Raw genomic sequence first — 18,126 nt, forward strand, 5'->3', positions numbered from 1 at the left:
CAAGCGGTGACGACAGTGCAGCGGCACCGCTTCCCTCCTGGACTGTAGGGTCCGCCAAAAGCACCGCAAGGTCGTTCTCTCGCGGTCAGAACACATCTGCTGGTCAATAGAGCCGGGCCGCGTAAACTCTGCAGCGGCGGCCACAAAACACATCGCTTCCCGCAACGCCTTCCAATGAGCGGAATCGTGCGAAACCTGCTCTGGTCTTCCAATTTAACAAGTTGCTTCGCTCCTTTTCTCTGTGAGGAAGAATGCGAGGGGACGACGCGGACGCCTCAATTCGGGAATCGCAGTGTCCAGCGTTACAGATACTGGACAACAGGTGCTCCGCCAAAACAGATACCGTGCGTCCATCTTTCCAAATGTACTGTTCCATGGCCGCGTCTAGGCGGATTAACTGCCTCATAACCAATTCGCAGCGCAAGTAACGGCGTGTTGGACATTTGTGTGCTTACTAAAATAACATTTAAAGAAGAAAAGAGGGGCGGGGGGTCTAAGAGTTAACAGCCTGTTGGTTTAATTGCATAACACATTTAAAGTAGGCCTAGGTCTCACGCTTATATGCGGGTTGCCTTGGCGACAAATATTCTGTCAACATACAAAACCTCGGTGTCAGCGAACGGCGTCCGCCGGCTCTGGTTTCTAAATGCCAATTCCTGCTGTTCGCGTCTTCCCCATGTCATGTTTGCCACTGCCGCCGTAGCACATTCGTGGAGGTAGCGTCCGCGGGGGGAGAGGGCAGCGTGTTGCGCGAACCCTGCTTCCCACCTGACCCCTTTCCGCGGAGGGGCCGCCATTGTGGACAGAAGATGCCGGGTCGACGCCGGAGGGCGAGGAGGTGGCCCCTGATTCGCATGCGGCGGCGCTTTGTTTCGGCAGCGCAGCTCTTCGCCGCCGGGCGCACTTGGTGAAAGTCAGTGGGCCATGACGCGCCGCAGGTGGCGCCGGCGGCTTTGTTCCCGCCGTGCGCACTCTGGGCCATTGAGCTCCCTCTCTTTTGTGGACGGCGCGCGAGCTGCCGCAGACCGTAAGTCGAGGCGCGGAACGAACAAGAGAGACACCATGAATGAATGGGCTACGACTCTGTGCACCGAGAAGCAACCTGTGCAGGGTTTGAGATGCGGCGATATGTGCAGAAGGCGCTGGTCAATTTCTGCTGTTTCTCTCTCTCACTCTTCCGCCCTCTGAAGGAGAGCAGCGTTTCATGGAAGCTCCCAGCCGTAACCGCAGCGAGGAACGGAAGCGCAATCAATAGGCAGCGCGAAAACGCAGGGCGTCGAAGGTTCACCCGAAGGCCTTTAAAGACGGTGCGCATCATGCCAGACACGGGGAACGCCAGACCGAGTGAAAACCCTGAACCGACGGTAGCCTTCCGGCGTCATTCGACCGGCAACATTCGCAGCCCAAAAGGAAACTGACAGTAACATAACTCGATCCACGTAACAAAAGAATGACGCCGAGCAAATCCGCAAGAGCGTGCCACCGCAGGCCCTCTGCGCTCCCTCGCGCGGACGCGGTCGGACGAAGTGGCCCAATCGGAGACTTGGTGGGCCACAGCAGCAGCGTCGGCGCGTGCCCCTCTCACTTACTCTAATTGCCGCGCTGGACACGAGAGCCAGTCGCCGGAGCTCAGCCGTGATCAGAATGCGTGTTTTGCCGGGCTCGGCTCGCTCGTCCGGCGCACCGCGTCGCCTGCGCACACAGCCTTGCAGTGGAGTACAGCGTCCAGGGGTTGCGCCCCTTCGGCTTGCGCATGTCACGGCTAGAATACTCGTCAAGCGTGCGAATCCCCTCCCCTTCTTCCTCAGCGGTGGGGAGAAAATGAATAAAAGAGGCGCAAATTAAATCGGCCTTCCATTGTTTTCGAGCAGCGCCAGCGTGCTCTCCGGGCTCGAAGATATATGTCAGTGGGCGCCAATGCACGGCGGAAAGGACACTGGATATTGCGTGATCAGCACACGGATCGCCGGTGTCCTTGATCACGCGGATGCAACTGTGGAACGCCGCGCCAGTGAGCGGGAACAACGAGTGCCTGCGCTTTGTCGAGCTGCACCAAAGTATCCCCTGCGCTGGTTCTCTGGTTCCGCGCAGTCGCTTCGCTGCGTTCCGATTTGCGCATTAGTCGCATGCCACGGGACTATGCAATTAGCGTCGAACATTACAACTAATTTATGCCTGTTTTACTATATGAGGCTAGATTCAACTTGACCCTTCTACAATGTCAACTTATAACAATAATTTGAAGGCCAAAAGAAAACTAAACCCTTAGTAACTTGGCCCTTCTTGACAGGCATCATATGGGTTTCATTTGCACATAAAGGTCAATAACTATGGAATGCATGTGATTAAAATAATGAGGAATGCTTGAAGCACTCACTTTCCTCAGACTGTGTGCAAATAGAACCAACTGCCGAACAAATGTGTCGATGAAGTTAGCCAAACGCAGTCCTCGACCTTCGTCTCCTACGAGCTTTCAATAGTGGCTCGAGGCGGTGCTTACTGCTTGAGCTTTTATCGTGAGTATAGAATTTTTTATTTAGTTTCTTCTTTTGTGCTTGTTCCGATACCAGAACACTACCTGCCGAAACTGTTCCTTTCTGTCTCTTTCTAGGTATCTTACACGTAATGTGCTGACATTCTTCGTATCATACTTAGCTATTATGTCACAGGTTGGTCCAGCAAAGGATCCTAACGTTTTCGAATAAATAATGATAATTAAAACGTCCTTCTTTCTTAATTTATTGTTGGCTCAAATGCCTCTTAGATGGGGTGGGAAAGGCTTGGTGTCATCGCTAAAAAAAGTGCTGCTTTGAATAAACGTTTCTGAAGATGTGCGAGTCGGAATATAAAGCAAGGGCATAAAATTTGCCTTTCGTTCTTCTTCTTCTTCTTCTTCTCATCATCATCATCATCATCATCATCATCATCATCATTATTATTATTATTATTATTATTATTATTATTATTATTATTATTATTATTATTATTATTATTATTATTCACTCAGAAAAATCGCTCAAAAGAGAAGCGCAGTACACAGAATGCGAGTGCTATATCACAAGGACAACGTAGCAGAAAAAGCTGCACTTCCAAAACAAAGAAGAAAAAAAAAAGCGACTATTCGTAGAGAACCGGTGTTGGGGCGTGTCTATCGGGTTTCTACCAGGTGCGATAGCTCGCGTGCAAAAGATCCCTTCCAGGTTTCACGACGGCTTTCGGAACCATACGGGAGCCCGCGCGACCGGCGGAACCGCACGTCTGAACCCGTGACGATGAACAGGCGCAGGACTGCCTCACTAGCTCCTCCTCCTCTGCGCGCTCGGCTTGCCACGGGGGCATTCGCTGGCGGCACGAAGAGACACACGGTGGAGGAGGTTCGTGTGCCTGCGAGCAGCGGAAACGGGCAGCAAGCGACTTGAAACACGCGCTTGTTCCAAGGACCTGTTCCACGAGAAGCGCCCTGCGGCTGAGTCATCCTCGCCGAGACAAGCGTGGAGGCACGCGAGACGGAGGCGCGCGACAAGGCACGAATTAAGTCTGCAAACGGCACACGCCGCGCTTTCGCCGTCTCGCCACCGCGACAGCGGCCGCACAGAGCCTAGCATTGTTCCAGGCGTTTACGTACGACAGGGCTGGATAATGGATTCGGGTGTTTCCGCCAAGGCGCGACGGCACCTTCGACGCCAAGGGCGGCACTTGCGAACCGCCCCTTGGAGGCACGACGGCGGGCAACGCTTCGAAAGGGCCCGTGACAAGATGTCTTTTTCGGCGTCTCCCGAGACAACCTCAACAACCGAAGCTGTGACGCGTACGGCTGTTGTACAGCGCAGCTGCTCTGCATGCAATCGCGTCGCTCCCGCGCGGTCGTTTTCACTTGAAGGAGAAAGTCTGCCTGGCTTTCCAGCGGTCGTATTTTCTAGTTGACGATCACTCTTTTTCGCCCTTCCGTCATTGGCTCGAATGTCGCCGCACCGCCGTTATCGTTGCAAGAACGACCACTCAACGCGACACATAAAATGGAAGGTTACAAAATATGGTCACAGACCACATAGCGTGCAGCCTTTTCTCAAAAATATCCCGGGCCACTGCGCGCGTAAAGCTGATGCTGGACTGTGCTGTGGAGCTAGTGTGCTACTGCTGACGCTCCACGGCTGTGCAGGGTGAGGACAAGAAGAGATCCACATACGGCCCGATATCAGCTCTCTAGTTACGGGCTAAGTGGTCCAGGAAATTGTTAACTGGGATGTCGTCGCGACCAGAAGCGAGGAAATATTTGCCATTTGAACTATCTGATTTTAGTGACTTATCCTTATTTTACTGTAGAACCAGGAAATATCACGGAGCGTTCTTCCGACTAACCCCATTTTCCAATACGCAACAGTTAAGCATTACTATATAGCGGCGACAGAGTGACGCCTAGAAACCTTATGGGGATACTTTGTGGTCTCTTTACGTATATATTTTTTTAATTCTTCTCGGCGCGCAATGGAAAGGCTGCGAGAGCTCGCGTCGCTCTGCGGGCGACCGCCAGCAGCAAGACCACGTCGTGACCACGGAAGGCGCACATTCATTCGTCCGCTCGCCACCACAGCCGTGCGTCCTCGATCCTCGCGCGTGTTGCGCAGTCAGCAACTCAACAATCGCTGACCCCGCGGACCCTGAAGCGTGCGCAATATGCGTACTGTTCCTACAGAGCCAAGCGGAGTTGCTTGCGTGTTGACAAACGCGCCATCGTCAGACCTCTCTGTTCGCCGAGGCGGTGGACAGCCGCGCTATACAGTCCACGCCGGCTCTCGGCGCGTCTGGTAAACCAGAGAAGCTTTCCGCGTCCAAAATGAGAACGTCGCGCGTCCTGGCGCCCGCAATATGCAACGATGGTTAATGCTTGGCAGCTGCTCTGCGTTTTGTCGAGCCTCCGCGAGTTCTCGTTCGCTACAGCCGCAGATTTCATTTGCAAGCTTGCGTTCCTTGGTCTCGGGCACGAGACGTGGGTCGTGTCAGTCATTATTAGTCGAAGTACGTCTCAAACAAAGCGTGCCGTATATTGCCGCCGGCGGGAAGCCGCCGTTAGCTCTTCACTTTGCGCCCATGGGGAGAGAAACCATTGTTCGGCTCGCCGGGTCCCGGGTGCCTTCTCCTCCTCCTGTGCAGCCACTTTCGCTGCCCGATGCTTCCGCCATTGTTGACCGCCCGTAGCTGCGCCCGGCCTCGTTTCACAAAACCCCCTAGAGACAAATTATTATTGCAGGTTGATCTTCGAGAAGGCAGCAATTGCCGATATAGGGTCGGCCGAGATCGATGAAAGATGAGAACGGCTGTGAACTTTCCTGCGCAAGCATTAATTATGACCGCGCAGGCGGAAGGAAGTACGACAGCGCAGCAGGCGGCCACCAATTACGCGCGTCTTCCGCCTTCAGGTCGCTGTGAAACCGTCACAAAGCGGTGCATGCATGCGCTAGCTGCTTGAGAAGCACCGGCTTTACAGGAGGCGTTCGCCCTCGTGTGCACACATTCGGGCAGGGAAGGCACTTGGTCGCTACCCAACGCCCCTGTGCGTCCTCGGGGGGGGGGCAACACAAACGCTGTCTGCACAATTTCATTCGACCAATGAAACCGGTGCGGTTCATCCTGCTCTATCGACATCCGTGCACTCGAGGCCCCTTCTAAATGCGTAGAAGTGCGTCTCCAGCTGAACGCGCTCTGCTTAAGATACGATTGCGTCGGATACATTTTCTGCTTAGCACACGCGCACAGCCTGACTGTGAAATCCCATTCCAAATTGATGGTTAGAAACGCTGCACAGTCACATTTCATACACAATCGCGAGGCCGCGCTTACGCAGAAAGTAGCTCGGATGACATTGAATACGCCAAAGGGGAAACAGGGGCCGAATTCACAAATATTTTACAGCGAAGCTGTATTTGCCTAGGCGAAACGCTCGTGGTCCGACCACAGAAACCCTACTGCGGGGGTATGAGCATTCGTCTTACCTGACGGACGGACGGACAAATTTCTCGTTGAGTCGGCATAGAAATGTACGTATTATTGCAGGGAAGGGACACAGAGGGGGACGGGGTTAAGACACTATCATGATGACATAATTAAAGAAATTCGTTTACAGCTTCGCTGTAAACGAATTTGTAATTGAATGTAATTGATTGAATGTAATTGATTGTAATTGAATGTAAAAGCTCGCGGTCCGACCACAGAAACCCTCTGGCGCAAGGTGCGGCGCGCCATTTTGACTACGCCGATAGTGACGTCGTGTCTCTCTCGCAGCAGAGCCTCTGCGCGCGCAGCAGTCTCTCTCCGACATCGCAATAGGTTCAAAAATGTTTCACTGTCTTTAATTAAATAAAATGTGCGGCCCCGGTGTGTCACTTGGTAACTACAGTGCACAACCGAGTCTACACCGAATAAAGTTCTTTCACTCACTCACTCACAACCAAGCCGTAAACACTGTGATCAACGCATTACGAAACACAAATGTCATAAGAAGCCAACAAACACTGACCCCAAGGACAACATAAGAGGAAATTACTTGTACTTAATACATGAAATAAACAAACGATAAGTTAATGGAAATGAAAGTGGATGAAAAAACAACTTGCCGCAGGTGGGGACCGAACCCACAACCTTCGCATGTGGGTTCGATGCCCACCTGCGGAAAGTTGTTTTTTCATCCACTTTTATTTGGCATCTACTGTCAAGTTAGGGACGGGATTTTACCGTTAGCCTTTAGAAGAAAAGTATACAATCACCGCAGTCTACGAGTACTAATTACGGGGCTGAAACTTGGGGGACAACATAGAACAGATAACCGTGGGGGTCTATTTATAGTAGAGTAGGAATGGGGTTACAAAGGGAAAGGAGTCGCTGTCGAGGACTACAGATAATTGGGCGGCTGGGATAGGATTAGCTTGAGTTACTGTGTAGGCTCACTTTAGGGAGCCTAAAGGGAGCCTATACAGTAACCCTAGTATTAGGGAAGTTGCGGGCACGTGAAAGAGTTGGCTGGTGGCAAGATAGACCTGATTAGAGATCACTGAGAGAGGGCCTGTGTCCTCCCCGCGTCTCCCCATAACCATACGATAGTACTACTAGTAGTACTATTTATACTATACTGCAGCCACAGCACTGTCGCTTCTGTGGCCAGGTCATATAGTCATAACATGTCTTTTGTATCTTCGAACAAGCAGCGTCCGTGACGGTACGTCGACGCTGTCGGCCTTGCCTCACCATTCTGATTTGACCGGCGCTACAATAACTTGTTCGCACTCCGTTTCAACGCCGCGCGTGCAGTAGGTGAGTAAAAAAAAAAATAGTCATCGTCCAGCCGAGTGTGTCCATCGTTTTCCCCTAACGGTCGGAATCGGCAGGGCGCCACGACTTCGCGGTCGGGTCGCGAAAGAAGTCCCTCTGAGGCCGCGTGAGGTCGCCGAGGTGACCCCACCGGTGGCACGGGCCGGAGACGGTGCTCGTGGCCAGACTGGCCTCCTCCTCCCGAGCGATTCGGCGTGGCCGCCCGCGTCATTTCGCAACGGTTCTCCGGAACTGGTTCTCTTCGCGGAAATCGCGAGCCTCGTCGATCGCTTCTCCTCGCCGCGTCGTTTGTTCCTCTCGCTGCCCGTAAAACGAGGAAGATTCGCCTTGCAGCGCGTCCATGCCGCCGCGCGGATGCCGCCAGAGGCCCTCCTGCGACGACGGAAACGCCCCGCCGCACGCGGTCGCGCGACCAGGCGCACGCACACGGCGGCCGCCCCCGGGCGCATCAGAACTGCGCATTCCTATCGGACCGCGCTCCACAGCATCTCTCGCGGCCAAAGGAATGTGCAGCCCTTGGCTCGCGCAGCTCGCACCATCGAGACCCGACGCTCCATCATGGTGGTTCACATGTCGGTGGCGTGCGCAACACAACGGGTGCGTGCGACAATTCGGGTGAACTGCGGCTGATTCCGATAGAAAACAAAAATGAAAAAAAAAAAAAAACGACGGAAAAGTATATGAAAATGCTCAAGCACCCTTCGCATGCCAGGGAATGTGCCTTCGACTACAGGAGCAGCCAAATTTATAAAAGGAATGCGGGACGGAGGTCGAAAGGCCCGGCGGCGACAATGCCGCCACTTTTGTCAAGCGCCCTTATTTTCCCGAAGGATCGAGGGGTCTTCCTTGAAAAGCGCGCAGATGCGAGAGAGCGCCTTCAGTCCCTTTGTGCGTGTCGTGCATTGGGGCCGTACCACGGCTATGACTCCGATGACTCAACAACGGATTGCGTACCAAGTTTCTGGTAAATTCTTGTCCACGAAAGAAGAAAAAGCTAAGAAACTTGGCTTGTGCATCAAATTCCTGTTTGTAGATTCAAAATATCGTCCTGCCCTGCTTTTTCTTTTTCCTTTCTTTTTGTTTCCCCTCTCTCTCTCTCTCGGCGGACAGAATATGGCCGGTTCGACGCTCGGTTTAATACTGAGGAAATATCGGGCACTGCTGCCGAGCGCAATCAGTGGAAAATTAAGAATATACCTCTTGAAAGGCAACGCAGTATGGTATGGTATGGTGAACTTTAATGAAGTCCTGCAGATCGTGAGCGGCTCGGGAATTTTCTCATGCGCAATGATAACCCCAGGAAGCAAGGTGGTAACGATGAAAAAAAAATAATGATAATTAAAAAAAGGAACGCGACAACGCGGGGGAGCCCGTGAGTGGTACAATGTCGGCAAAAATAGGCACAAGCCCGAGAACACGCGCGCGCCTCTCTGCCGTGGAGACGACTGCCGCGTGACCCGCTCTCGTCCCGACCGAGTGAGCCGTGAGCCACCGCCAAGGAGGTCGCCATCGCAGTGTCCGATGCCGACTGGACGGCAGCGTCATTGACCGCTAACCCTGCACCCGTCCGTTCGTCACGAAGGTACGCATCCACATCGCAGACCGTATCGGAGCGAAGCTCTCAGCTCGAGCCATTTCGAATACCCGCAGACAAATTAAGTATACTGGATCGAAACAATCCGGTTCTTTCTTTTCTTTCTTTTTCTTGTAATTTGAACCAACTTCATGGGGTGTACGGTAGCGCAATTAAAAGACGGAACAAAAGAAGACACACAGTGACACACACAGCGCTAACTTCCAACAATGTTTGTTATCGAAAACCAGGTCGTACTTATACACTCAGCCAACATGAGAGACAGCCACGTGAATAGATAAACAATCAGAGCGAAACATTTTTATAAGCGATATGTTAAGCCATGCGCAAAACTTCCAGTTCTTTTTCAGAGAGAGCCAATGACGGTTTGCTGATACGTGAATCCCCCAGGGCATCGATGTGCTCGGCTTCTATTATAAGTCTAGTGAGTTCGCACTTATTTCTACCAGTAATGGTTGTTGATTGAACACAATGGCTGATCCTAATGATTCAACACCATTCCTAATGGTTGTTGACTCAACAACCATCACTGGTAGAAATAAGTGCGAACTCACTAGACTTGTAATAGAAGCCGAGCAGATCGATGCCCTAGGGGATTCACGTATCAGCAAACCGTCATTGGCTCTCTCTGAAAAAGAACTGAAATTTTTGCGCCTGGCTTAACATATCGCTTACAAAAATGTTTCGCTCTGATTGTTTATCTGTTTACGTGGCTGTGACTCATGTTGGCTGAGTGTATAAGTACGACCTGTTTTTCGATAATAAACATTCTTGGAAGTTAGCGGCGCTGTGTGTGCACCTGTGTGTATTCTTTAATCCAGTCTTTTAATCGCGCTACCGTACACCCTTTGAAGATGCATTACCAACAAGCCCACATTGCAACCCTCTTGAACCAACAGCTTATTTAATTGTAATTTTGAAAACTTACAATAATCTTGCTTTTTTTTTGTGCTGCTTATAGCGTACTGTTCTTTACGCATTTTATTTTTTTGTGCTCTCATCGATGCATCTCTTCCTTCTTCCTCTTTCTTTTTTTTATTTTTCTGCAATCTTGCTGATGGCCATTTTTGTTGCTTGCTTTTATGTCAGACCGAATGGTTGTTGGTTGGTCTTTTCTTTTTGCGTACGGTAATCAACATCTGCATCTTTGACTTGAAGATAAATTTTGACTCACAGCTTCTTGCAAAATGTACCAGCAAACAGTCCGTACGCAACCTCGGGCTTTTCTGCATGGGGTTTGGGAGTGCTGCGGTAGCGGACTCGCTGACCGAAAGCAGCACTCCAACCCCGAGTAATCTCTCAATGGCGGCCTGATAAAGCAACTGCCGGAAGAGAAACCCTGCACGTGAACAGCAAAATGTCTTGCCTTCTACGTAAACACACGCGAAACGCCGGCGCAGATACGTATATGTTACACTTACTTCTGTGCTTAGGGTCGAAGCGATGTCCTACGCAGCATGCATGTGACGGCGCCAAATTCGCCTTCAGAGGCGGCTCCTACAAAGAGCTCTCCGTGCACGGCTGCACATCCATCCACCAGAGCTACTCAACTGCATAGGTACAGGACGAGGCGACACGAAGAACGTCGCACAAGTCGAATTCGCATGCCCGGCGAGTCCATATTACAGAAGGACCAATGCGAATGAGGTAGGTATAGACTAACCTATAGTAAAGCAGCAACGATCGTGTGAAGCATCGGCCCAAATTCGCTCATGGTGGGAGAGGTCCCCGAGCAGCTTGTGACCGCTCCAAGCATACAACAGCTTCGGGCGCCACTTCATCACAAGGTGACTCCGGCACCTGTTGGAGCTTCCATCTCGAGCCTTCGATATAGCAAGCTGCGAGCCTTTACAACATGGCACGCGTCCGTCACAATCACAGAGGACGCTGAGCCCGCAGGATGCCCCGCCGCGCGTCGTGCACGGAACGGAACGGTGACTACCCCCCGCCCCCCTCCTTCATCCCTTTATCCCGCCGCCAGCGCGCTGCTACGGCCGAATTCCAGCCCGCGGCGGGACGTAATGCTCCGAAATTGCTCGACGGCTTGGCCCCCTTCGTGGCCCCACGGGTGACGAGCTCGGCCCCGGGGACGTCACGAAGTGGTCGTCGTCTCCTTTTTGCGGCTCCGCAGGCGCTTCCATAAATTAGCGCTTTCGGGCGAACCACAGCGCGTCTTATCTATGCCCTCACGGAAGATGTGGTGGGGAGGGGAAGGGGGGAATAAGAAAAGCGGCGCAGGTTCGACATTTTAGATGTCCTTGCTCGGCTCGGCATTCGCTTCTCGGAACAAATACGACGTATATCACGAACACTCACACAATATTTACTAGAAACGTGGGAAGGGATGAGGGGCCGACGTATACGCTTTGCATGACAAACGCTCCGCTAGAAGCGACAAACTAACGGGGATCCGTCTCGAGTGACATCAGATGTGACAACGGAAGCCTGCTAAGCTCACGGTCAGACGCGAGCAGCTTCCAGTGATGTGTGCCCGTGTCACTAGAGGAGGAAGATTTACCAACCTAGCTTGAGAAGCAATAACTACTTGTATTTCCACTAAAAGGGTCCCCAAAACTCAATACTGAATGTTATGTTCGAGCGCGCGCACTCGAAGCTGCAAGTGATTATTGCTGAAACGCGCTACTCTATAGGTCGATAAGCGAAACTCGCAAACAAATCCGGCCCGCTGCTCCATTGTTGTCTGACGCTGAGATATCAACGCTTTGCTTTCCCTCTTGCGAGCACCTGTCGCTCGAGTTTAACGATTCCGAACGTGGTGCGGCCGAGCGAAATGTGCGCCTAATGCAGCGCAATTAATGCCCTGGAAATATTGCGCCCATCATTTACTCTGATTATTATTAATCTTTCTTTTACTGCGGTGGTAGCGAATAAAATAATGCAGCTGCAGGATGCATGTATAACGACTATATGACGATAGTGGCTCATTTCATTTTGCCAAACGACGGGCTGTGCGTCAGCAATAGTGCCTCTGTATGTGCGAGCATATATATACAGGGACACTAGTTAGCACGAGAGCGCATGCAGTGCTGGCCAGGGAGCGTTCAGAAAATGCGTATTCTTCGGGAGACCTTTCGGTTGAATTGACACATTTACCAAACGCGTCAGCTACGGCGTTTACCCAAAGTTTGCGCCCTGCCGTTCCCATGTCCTCCCCGTTAGTTCGTAGGCTTTGACAATATCGTGAGCGTTGTCTGAAGATGCCAAGGAAGGCACGTGAACAGGCGTAGTCGTGTGAAGCAAGGCCTCCCGCTGCAGCGACCGCGCGCTATTCGAGGGCTTGAAGGGTCGGGGTGCGGACAAGTTTAGCAGAGTAGACGTCAGCCGTCAGTGGGCCACAGCCCTCCGTTCTCGTTTCTCATGTGCAGTTCACGACTTTCAGCCGGTTGACGACTGCATACAGGGTGGACGACGTGCTGCCAGAGCGTGCAGCAAGAACGAGTCACTGGAATTCCTTTCTCGCCAGCCTAGCTCCATTTAGACGCGCTTCTGACAACGCCTCTTCCTTCTCCCGCAGCTATTCGTACACGAAAAAGAAGTACGACGAATAACAAAAATTGTAGCTCCAACAATTGGTGTCAGTGGGTCGGAAAAAGTCTGTGCTCGCAATAAAGGAGACACAAAATACTGTGAACTCCTTTTTGCGCGGGGAAATAAAAAAATCGGGGGGGGGGGGGGGGGTTACATTTTTAAAATCTTGTTGCTGTCTAATTGCTGTTTACTACAATCGCTTTCGTGGAATAGTGTGCACGTATATAATGGTTTGTCCTGCAAAAATATCCGAAGGTGAGTACAAATGTTGCAACGCCACGAGCGCCTTATAGAGTAACCACGCGGCAAGATTTCTTGGCGCAGTGTAACTGATAAATCAACCGCGGTATAATATGACGGGTCGTGACTATAATACAGCCAACGATAACAACGGCTTTCATTAGTCGGCGTACTGAAACACAGCCTTAAGTATTTTCATGTCCCTGTAAGGCTGGTAAGCTTCGTGACAAATTAGCGACATCATCGGCTTCTGAATTGAGAGACGCCAAGTCCCGCCATAATGCACCAGAAAACAAAAAGCCTTGACGTCGTATGGAACAAAAAGGAGCAATAATGAGAACATTTTAAAGAAGCGGCAGCGCAAAACGGTACAGTCGTGATTCCTCGCGAATTCGCCCGCAGGCGTCGCCGTCCCACAGAGGTGAAGCAATACCAGTCCGCCACCAGTCGAGATCATGTGATAGGCGATTGTTGGCGCGCGCTCCGCCAGAGTCGCGTATAACCACGGCCGGGAGGCAGACAAGCGACTGATAAAAATACGGCGTCCAATAGCACGCAGTGTAGTCTGCAGGGCAAGTGCGTCCCAGTCCGTCAGAGACGCGACAGCCGACGGCGTCGCGTAGCTGCGACGGCACTGTTGCGTCTGCGAACGCGTCGACTTGGTCGGCAGGTGCGCGCGCACGTCGCGGATAGCCGCGCATGCATCGGCCCATTGTTCCGACCCGCGTTGGGTATCCATCCACTGGACTGGGTTACACAAACGCGACAGGTGCCACGGGCACCTTCGAGAGATCGGGTTTCCGATGAATGCCCGGCCGCATAGAAAACAACCGTCGACAGGCGTTGTTCTGCGAGCTGACAGAATCTCGGCGTGGTATGAAACTAACAGGCAAGCGCAGATGCGTGAACAACGAGGGGCATTCCCCGCAAAGCGCGGAGGAGAAGGAAGGCGGCGCAGAGCGCGATTAACGTTCTTAGAAACGTCTGAATCGTTAGAATAGGCGGCTGCGTGCCTTGAACAGGCTGCGCCTTCTGCTTGAATGCACAGTCAGCCACTAAAGTTTACGGGACACAGCAGACAGAGCGGAAATTCACATTTGCAGTGGAACTCATCCCGGAATCGTCTGTGGCACATGTCGCAGCGTCTGGGACCGGAACGACCAATTCAATATTTCTATGCTTTCAGCCCTTGGTTCCAACGTCGCCGGCTTGGCACCGTGGGCGATGGTAAAATGAAAAGTATAAGCTAGAAAATATGGCCCCTGAGCTCTCCGTGTGCGTCACACTTGAATGGAAGGAGCGTGCGAGTGAAGAATGGGAAGAATAGACACTGCTTAAAACGCCGACACGGCGCCGGTAATTAAGGTGCGCTAATTTACGCGAGGAGGCTTCCTGCTATGACGAAGTCGGCCGTCAGAAACAATTTGCGCTGCTGACATAACGCCTTGAATAAATCCGGAATGAAATCATCGCCAAGGTTGCGCCGCCGCGCCGCAACGCGTTTCCATGGCAGCATCTGCGCGTTGCTATCGCGCTCAGTTCCCGTGTGTGCAGCAGGTTGTGAGTCACCGGCGGTAAAGGGCCGGCCAACTACTACTCGTCCATGACGCCAATGGAAACACAATGCAGCAGGCGACGCAGCTGCTGGCAGCAACGCGGGCGCGGGCCACCTGCTGCTCCCGACGGGGGTACACCGGCCGCGCTCCGAGAGAGCGATTACTCCTTCGACGTCACTCACTACAAATAATGCTGCGATGTCTGAGCAGCAGCTATGGGTTCACGCGCCTGCTCAGATATGTCGGCAGCAAGGCCGAGGTTCTCGCTCCCTGGACACTAGGCCCACGGCAACACGGCTCTCGCTCCACGAATACATATATACCGCCTGCGTTTACTGCTTTTTTGAACAGACTTTTTTTTTTTTTTTTAGTCGCCTTTAGAAGATAGCGCTGGTTCGACTTTCGGGTAACCAGACATGACTTCCTCACTGCTGAACGTGCGGATTTCTGGAATAGGTGTAAATTACGTGCTCGAGAAATCGCAGTGTCCAGATTAAAAGACTCAATGTTGGACACATCTTCAAGTCGCGCAATTGAGCAGTGGTGAAGTCATGTCTGCTTACCAAAAATCAAAGACTATCATTAAATTTGAGATGCCCGACCTCTAAGTGTGCTACAAAGCGCATCTTCTTTACAGCAGTTCGGGTCGATAATAAGTGGAACGCCGATGTATTTTGTAGCACATTTCAAGAACGGATATCTCGAAACTGTTGCTTTGGATACTTGCGAAGCAGACGTCACTTCGCTGTACTGCGTGGTTTAAATCTCAGCATGTGTCCTGCAGTGAATAAAGGTAATTAGTGAACCTTTTCTAATTAGCTACCCGGACAATGCGATTTTTGAGGTGGGTAATTTCCGTCTCTGACAGCAATTCACTTGAAAATGCTCAACAGCACTTTCACAGACGTGTTTTTTTTTTTTTCTTTTTTTTTAGGAGTATGTTCCAGCTGAAAAAGGAAACACGGTGTATGTATAAGCTCTCTATCTTTGGGGAAAACAAATTCGCACCCTGAAATAATTATGTGCAAAAACCGATCTCACTTTCTTTTCCATTCCGTTCAAACTGCCACCTGTAGAAGTTGCACAATTGTCTCGCGCAGCACCATTGTTCTGATTAAGCGCGAAAATATATAAGCTCGGTAAAGACGTTTTACCTAAAGCAAGACTTCATCGGACTATGCCTGAGACAAAACGTCGAGGTAATACAGAGATTGGTAGCAATACAGAGGTTCTCGGTAATGCTCACACGAGGTGCACTGCAAAGGAGTGCACCGGAAAGTTTTACACCTTTCGATGCGCATTTGTTGTCCCAATTTACAACTACCGTTTTTACAGTGCAAACGTTTTTTTTTTTTTTTTTACACTGACGTGAAACACCGGTTCGTTTCCCTGCTAAGTGCGTGCAAGCTCTGGTGACGGGAAAGCATTTGTCATAAACCGGCCAAGGAAGCACGTGCACATGGGAGTACACCGGAAGGGGTGCAATGCGAACGTTATAATTTACACAGTATTGTATCTCTCGAGAGACAGTTGTCATCTCTCTGTGACACACTGCTGCCCCAGCAGCAGCGATAACGACAATCGGTAAATTAAACTGGATAGAAGCACAGCGGAAACAACGCAAGAAAGGGCAAACATTTTGATCAATCTTTCGTTTGTTTGTGACCAAGCATTGCACTCATTTTACCTTCCGGTAATCAACCAATGAACACCAAGATTGAGAAGCCAAGCATCTCGACAGTGATTTTGGATTCGATACCTTGATATTGGATGGTACTGACTGCCGTTACCACGGCGGCTTAATTATGAACGCCGAGAGGCTAGCCTGAAGAACGAGCTCTAGCACCCTGACAGCAAGGCATCTAGAAAACGAGCTAACATAGAGCTAAAAAGAAAATAGGAAGCGCCGAAAAACAGCGCGGGCCGCACGTCAAATGCCACCCCAGACGGAGCGCGGCTTCCCCCACCACGGGGCCAGGAACCGGTTTCCGGACAGGTAGGCATCACGGCGGCAAGAAGCCGCCCGCGGGCTTGGAGAAGCATCTAGCCCCGGACGGCAATGCCGTTATCACCTGCCAATGTGAGTTTGGCTTCGGCTGTACAACTGTAGACGAAACAATGAAGATTTGTGTGAACACTGCAGCATCACGCATGCCAGGTACAATTAAGGAGGATCAGAACGGCCATGTGACAAGCAAGTGAAGCAAGCTGACGAAGAAATAAGAAGCTCCGTTCCATACCCATTTAATTCAAAACAACAGTTCGCTCTCCACATAAGTTTTTCGTCGGAACTGTGAAACTTAGACAGCTGCCCGCCGAAAACAACACGAACGACCGCACTCGGAAAACGATGAGCGGTGTACAGGTGCAGAGGCGCAAAACGCGGAAGAAGCCAAACGCAAGACGAAATGAGGCTTTTCCGTCTCGAGTTAAAGGTTCCTCCACGTTTGCGATAACAGAAATGATATCCCGCGGTTGGTGCAATTTGAGTGAAGTGGGTCAACTCGTGCTCATGCTTTACTACTTCGAGGTGCAGCATAGATTCTGCTGGGACGACGATTAGGGAGAGTTGACGCCTTATTTTTTTCATTTAGACAACAAAAATATGTCTACCAAATTGCTATGTCATAGTTCTCGCTGGTATCGTCAAGTCTACGTCAATTATTTCGTGCACCACGAGCAGCTTACCTGAGGCTGTCGCTGAGTGAAAGCGGTGCGGCGTGTCCCAAGGAGACACGTATCCAGAGGCACGGAGGTCCATCGCGGCAATTTCAGTTCAGAAAGAGCCAACGGCACAATTGACAAGCAGAGAACACGCCGTCCTAAGCCCGTCAAGAGCAGTTCCCACAGACGCTCACCGGGCAGGTGCAGCAGTTCCGATCAGGTAGCTAGGGAGGTGGCACTACGACACGGACAATCCTCTTACAAACAGCACAACAAATTAAAATCGACCGGCGCGCCGGTAAGAATTCGGGCACTTGTTCGAAGTCTCGCCTTCTTCTTCAAAAGAACGCGTAGCACACACGTTCCGTGAGCGCGATACAGGGACGCAGCGCCGTCGGACGGGAGCACGCGACACGCGCATAAGGGAGAACACTCGCGAGGTAGCCCAGCCAGCGGTGCGCTCGTGGCTCGTACAAGGCTCGTACGCGATGTCACGTTGCCGCGTTTTTCGCCCTCTCCGCTGTTTCCCTTTCCGCAAAATTTCCAAGAGGTTCCTCCACGTGCCTCTCTCTCCGGTGTGCCGGCCCGCGGATTCGGTGGTAGCGCCGTAGCACTTCGCCTTCTTTCTCACACGTGGTTTATGACGTCAAAATGGCGGGAGAGACAAGCAGCGCCCCGCCGCGTGACGCTTTGGCAGTAGAAAACAGCGCGGCGCCCTTCGAATCTCGGCAGCGCACAGCAAGCCGTGAGCGAGACGCTCCGTGCAGGTGTTATTTTTATTTCCCTCTTCCCCGGGTGGACTGCTTACCTGTCCGACTCTTCTTTGCAGCGCGGGGCCCCCGCGAGCTCCTGAAAAACCGGTTTCACATTGTTTTGCCCGCAGGGAAGGAGGCTGACCCCAAGGAGGAGAGATCTGGTCTCCCTTGGGCCTGTGGATGTTTTGAAGTTGCTTTTACGTTCGCGCGCGCGCTGATTGTGCTGTTCGCTGGCTCCTCCTAGACGGCGACTGCAAATGCAGCCGTGCATCTCAGAGAAAGCCTGCTGTGCGCGGGAAGGAGGGGAGTAGGAAGTTTGTGGGAGCATGGGGGTACCTTTCTTAGATGCAAAAGAATAACACGGGACGGGAGCTTGAGGAAATGGAAAAGGAAAGAAAGGAAAGAATACAAACGGAAACAAAATAACCTCTAAAAAGCCTAGAAA

General features: G+C 51.7%; 1 protein-coding gene across 1 annotated transcript in view; it reads right to left on the bottom strand.

Annotated features, from left to right (window-relative positions):
• The window catches only part of ec (ubiquitin specific peptidase echinus), an 80,513-nt gene extending 63,034 nt beyond the window's left edge, over window positions 1–17,479 (bottom strand). Inside the window, exon 1 of the mRNA XM_075691180.1 lies at window positions 16,951–17,479. The gene's annotated coding sequence lies outside the window, so the exon portion shown is untranslated. The remainder of the gene's footprint in view (window positions 1–16,950) is intronic.
• Between the last annotated feature and the right edge of the window lie 647 nt (window positions 17,480–18,126).

The sequence above is a fragment of the Dermacentor variabilis genome, chromosome 1 (assembly GCF_050947875.1).
Source record: "Dermacentor variabilis isolate Ectoservices chromosome 1, ASM5094787v1, whole genome shotgun sequence".
NCBI classification, from domain to species: domain Eukaryota; kingdom Metazoa; phylum Arthropoda; class Arachnida; order Ixodida; family Ixodidae; genus Dermacentor; species Dermacentor variabilis.